The sequence below is a fragment of the Dromiciops gliroides genome, chromosome 2 (genome assembly GCF_019393635.1).
Source record: "Dromiciops gliroides isolate mDroGli1 chromosome 2, mDroGli1.pri, whole genome shotgun sequence".
In the NCBI taxonomy this organism is placed as follows: domain Eukaryota; kingdom Metazoa; phylum Chordata; class Mammalia; order Microbiotheria; family Microbiotheriidae; genus Dromiciops; species Dromiciops gliroides.
In genome coordinates this window covers 612,559,010-612,565,009 of record NC_057862.1, presented here as the reverse complement: position 1 = coordinate 612,565,009, position 6,000 = coordinate 612,559,010, and positions in this window count along the sequence as shown.

Here is a 6,000-nt window from a genome sequence, read left to right as displayed (position 1 = left end):
GAATTCCCATTTTTCCCCTGAAAGATTATACGCAGTTTAGCAGAGCAGGTGATTCTTGGTTGTAATCTCTGTTCCTTTGTCCTCCAAAATATCATATTCTATGCCCTCCAATCCTTTACTTTAGAAGCTGCTAGATCTTGGGTTATCCTGACTGTGGTTCCACCATTCTTGAATTGTTTCTTTCTGGCCGCTTTCAATATTTTCCCCTTGACCTGGGAATTCTGGATTTGGGATATAATATTCCTGGAGGTTTTCATTTTGGGATCTCTTTCAGGAGGTGATTGGTGGATTCTTTCAATTTATATTTTGTCTTTTGCTTCTAGAATATCAGGCTAATTTTCCCTGACCATGTCTTGGTAGATGATATCTAAATGCTGTTTTTGATCATGGCTTTCAGGTAGTCCAAAAATTTTCAAATTATCTCTCCTGGATCTATTTTCCAGATCAGCTGTTTTTTCCAAGGAGATATTTCATATTGCCCTATATATTTTTTTTCATTCTTTTTGTTTTGCTTTATTGTGTCTTGATTTCTCATGAAGTCATTAGCTTCCATTTGCTCAATCCTAATTTTTAAGCAATTATTTTCTTCAGAGAGATTTTGTACCTCCACTTCTGTTTGGCCAATTTGGCTTTTCATGTTGTCGACTTTTTTCCATCAATATTCTGAATAACTCTCCTTTCTCTTTCCATTTTACCCTCTACCTCTCTTACCTTATTTTCAATGTCGTATTTGAGTGTTTCTTTGACCTGAGAAAAATTCACCTTTTTCTTGGAAGCTTTGGGTGTAGGAGCTTTGTTATCTTCTGAGGGTGTATTTTGGTGTTCCTTACCACCATGGAAACTTTCTATGGTCAGCATTTTTTTTTGTTTGCTCATTTGTTCCGGTCTATTGCTTGACTTTTAACTCCTTCTTAATGTGGGGCACTGCTTCCATGGCACATTGTCCCAGGGGGTTCCAAGTGGTATGATTTAAGGAGAGGCACATTCACCACTCCCCTGGCCTGTATTCTGGTCTGTAAGCAACCACAGGCCTGCTTTCCCTCTGATGTGGATATGTCTGCAAGGTAGGGTGTTCCTGTGCCCTTCCACAACCTGGGCTGCCACTCAAGTCTGTGAAATGGATCCTAGCTCAAGAAAAACAAAAGAGTCCCACATCAGCCCCAGCAGAGACCCTTTTAATCTCCCCCTGGGCAACAGCAACTTGACCCCCTTACTGTCAGTGAACTGAGTTCAAGAAGCAGGTACCACCAAAGCTGATTTCTGAGGCTCCTCTGGAGCAGCCTGCCTGGGGATGGATCAGTGCTGCATGGTCTGTATGGGGCTGTGCTCCACCCCCACTCTGATACAACCGATCTGTTTTTCCAATATTCTAAGCTATCTTTGGTTGGAAAATGATCCTACCCTGTCCTTTTGTGGGTTCTGCTGCTCCAGAAATTGTCTTATGGCATTATTTGAAGGTATTTGGAGGGTTCTTGTGAATTGCTCCTGGAAGTTACTGACTTTGCTCCACCATCTTTGATCTGCCCTAGTTTTAGTACTAATTAGCTGTGTGATCTTAGACAAGTCACTCTCCAGGCTTTGATTTCTTTCTTTTTTTTTTTTTTTAAAGCAAGGCAGTTGGTATTAAGTGACTTTCCCAGGGTCACACAGCTAGTAAGTGTTAAGTGTCTGAGGCCATATTTGAACTCAGGTACTCCTGACTCCAGGGCTGGTGCTCTATCCACTGTGCCACCTAGCTGCCCCTGATTTCCTCTTTTGTAAAAACAGTATATTCACATTGAACATCTCTAGAGTAACTTAGACTCTGTGACTGTACACCTCATTCTGCTCCTAGGAGAATAACTTGTATTTTCTACCTGGTTTGTGTCAGATGAGTTACTTGATCATTGGACAGATTTTTTTCTCCTGGTCTCATTTTTCCTTCCCATAAAAAAGACAGTGGGGAAGGGAGACAGAGAGACAGATAGACAGAGATAGAGAGCTGGAGGAAGAAGAAGAAAAGAAGGAGGGGGAGGTGGGGGAGGAAGAGAAGAAGCAGGATGGGGAAGAAGAGGAAAATTAAGAGGAGGAGCAGGCAGAAGATGGAGAGGAGGAAGAGGAGATTAAAAACTTTAACTTTAAAGAGTACAAGGTCTTTTCAAATAGACTATTTTCATTTGAGCCCCCAAAGAACTCTGAGACCTATATTATTGTTTCATTTTTTTAAATTTTTATTTTTAAGTGAGTCAATTGGGGTTAAGTGACTTGCCCAGGGTCACACAGCTAGTAAGTGTTATGTGTCTGAGGCCGGATTTGAACTCAGGTACTCCTGACTCCAGGGCCGGTGCTCTATCTACTGCGCCACCTAGCTGCCCCTATTGTTTCATTTTTATAAATGAGAAAATGGAGTCTTAAGTAGATGATTTGTCCAAGGTTAGATTCACAGATAGTAAATTCAGAAGCCAGCACTAGAGCCCAAGAACTCCCAGGACCACGACTCTGTCTCTATTTCATCATTCTGATATTCAACGTCTTGAAGATCTTACTCCATGAGTACAGAATCAATGAGGTGTAACATAGGTAACAAAAAGATCTTGAAGATGTAGTTTCTAGGTTACAACTCTAGAATGTCTTCTCACTCTTTCACAGAATCAAATTTGCCACTAGAACCAAACTGAGCTGTTTTACCTATTTGGTGGATTAGGTTATTTCATTCATTTTTGGTTGTCTCATTCATAAGAGTATTTCATTCATTTTTGGAAGATGAACTTTGTGAAGGAAATAGCCTATTCCATCCATGAGAATGCAATTGGGGATGTTCCTTTCCCATTACTACTGAGGAGAACCAGGTCTCTACTAAATTGTCTGGTTTCATCCTTCTTGTTCCTAGCTTGGCACATTTCCAGTTGCCCCTGGACTTACCCAGTTCAAATATAATTTCCAGCAACCACCTTCTTTTTTCATTACTCAGGTCATTAAATCTGTTTGATAAAGTCCCCAAAACATATGTTCAACTAAATATCCCCAAAATATATTTCAAGGATACTTAAATAACGTATATCTCTAGCTTGCAATGTGTGAAACAGATGGCAACTCCTTCAGCACAGCTTACTAATTATCTGCAGTGTTCCCATCCAGGTGTTCTCTACTTGACACCAAACTCCCCTTGTACTGCCCTGTGGCTAAGGAGAAACCTGCCTTTCACAGGGGCATGGTAAAGATCATGTTTTCAAACAGTCCATAGGTTCTTTTCAGTGGCTTTTCAAAGTAGAACATTTTTTTCTGTGACACATTATGCATTAGTAGATCAATTTAAAGATAAAAAAAAGCTAATAAGCAGGGTGGGTGATGAATTCAAGTCACCAGGACCAGATGAAATGATGGATAATATTGTTGAATCATTGGTGGTAATATTTGAAAGATCATGATGAAAAGAAGAATTGAAATCAAGGATATGTTCAACTGTCCCCAAATGGAAGATAGTATTTTTTTTAAACTTTGAACGGTTTATTAAAAAATACCAATTAAGATGAAATGAATAAATAATTTAAAACGTCATCTATACCTTTTTTAAACTATAACAAGATGTTCCGGTAGAAGTACAGGGCTTTTTCATGCTATCAGTGAGAGTACAAAGGAAATGGTTATAATTACAAAGACATATGTTTTCTGTATCTTCATTTAGAAGGGTGTAGATACTACAGAGATTATGTTTCATAAATGTTAACAAACCCTATTTTAATTTAAAAGATGACTTGAAATTAAGATAAGATTTATTCTTAGAAAAAAGGTAATAGGATAGAGTATAAAGACCTACATTCAAAGATGTGTGATCTTGGGCATGTCATTTAAACATCTCTGGGCATTTGCTTGTCTGAAGAGATGAGAGAAGGCCATCTCCCAAGCTGCGTAACATAATTACATGAAAAGTGCTTCACTGTAATTTTGCCATACCATACTGGGTTTTTAGAGATGGGAATTTTGAATGTGGGACAAACACAATGTTGGTGGCAGTGTTTATGGATGATCTGCAGTGTAGAAGCAGCCGAGGGGTGAGACTGATGGGTTAGAATGAATGAGCTGGAATTTCAGCTTTAGACCCTCAAAAGATATCTAAGGATACCTTCCATTTGTATTAGGGCTTAACAAGAAGCTGCTAATTGTCCATCAAAGACAGGTATGCAAGTTAACTTCTGAGAAGAGGTGAGTCTGGGAGAGAGCCTTATTCTTGAACAGCCAAAGCAGTGAGCAGGTGTGACAAACAGGTCATCATAGTGGGTTGCCATGAGAGTCTACGCTAGAAGAATTTCTCTGTAGTTCCTCAGAGAGAATAAAATGTCCCTTAAAAGAATGGGATATTGTTTCAGATGACTAAAGTTGTAATAGGTACCAAAAAGTAGGAGGGAGAACTCTCAATGGACAAAAAGGGATCTATGGAGTTATGCATAAGGTATAAAAGCACTTCCCACTTAGTGGGAGATAGTAATTTTTTTACGCATAAACTTGTGAGCTTGACTTTAATTTTTGTCAACCTTTTAGAACATACTAAATTAATGGACAGAAATACTTTTAAATGGAGTATTGATTACTAAGGGTCAGCATGGGCTCAGCAAGAACAAGGCATACTGGGTTAACCTCAATTCCTTTTTTAAAAAAAACATATTACTAAATTGGATTTCTGGGAGACTGCACAAATCTCATGTGATGCTGCCATGAAAAATATTGGCAAGATACTTATGATTCAAAATTTGCTGAGTAAATCAATCAACAGATAATTATTAAGTTTGTATCATGTTTCTGGCACATGAAAGTTTTGGGGGATTCAAAGACAAAACAAAACAAAATGAAACTGTGCCCATGAAACAACGTGCAATCATATAAGTACATACAATGAAAGGGCATGTCCTACTGAGGCTTAGGGAAAGAGGTATTGAGATGCAAAAGGGAAACCCTTTCAGATGTAAAGAAAATATTCTATACCATAGAAAGAGGCTGTCTTAAATCACTCAAATACATTTGAAAAAGGTAGCAAAGACATAATCCTGTCCCATTAGTAAATGACACTTTACCAAAACTAAGACTGTACCAATATTATATATGCATATGTATAGACACATATGTGTTTTATATGTTCACACATCTACAATTCTAAGGCTCATTCTCTAACATCCACTATCATTGGTGAGTTTCAGGCTCCAGAGCACCCCCCTCTCAGGATTCTAGAGGTACTGCCTAATAATTTGGGGATGATTCTATAATTCCATCAATCAAATACCAACAGATGCATTCCCCTCTGCTCAAAAGATTATTGGTTGAGATTCATTTTAGCCAGCCAGTCATAAATAGTTTTATAAAGGGGCATTTACTAATATAATATAGTAAGAACATATGATACAAGACTCCCCACCAAAAGTCTGTGACAGACTCATGCCAGTACAATAGAAGTCAAGAGGAAAGTGACTTCAAACTTAGAGTCCTCATCATAGATCACTGACTCTATTTGATATTTTTTGTTTTGAATATGAAAACCCTGATGTAGATGCCTAGTTGATTCATCCTTTAGGTGCTACTTTATGTAGTAACTGAGCTCCTGCTTTCTTTTTCCTTCCTTCCTTCCTTCCTTCCTTCCTTCCTTCCTTCCTTCCTTCCTTCCTTCCTTCCTTCCTTCCTTCCTTCCTTCCTTCCTTCCTTCCTTCCTTCCTTCCTTCCTTCCTGCTTGTCTGATGAAAGAGTGCTTTCTGACTGATCTGTAGAGAATTTCTTGGCCTGGGTCCATTACGGTTGTTTACTTAATTTCTAATGTTGCAAATAAAATTTTGCACAATGTTTTGTAAAGGAACCTATGTAACAAAACACCTGGTAATTTAAAGTATTGGAGGAGACATAAGGATAGGCCCTGGACCATTATATGATTAGGTAAATCAGTCAATAAAGACACATAAGTCAAGACATCAGTGTTATATCATTGATCCTCTTTTAGAATGAAGAACCACCGCCACCAACAACAACAGTGAATTGGAC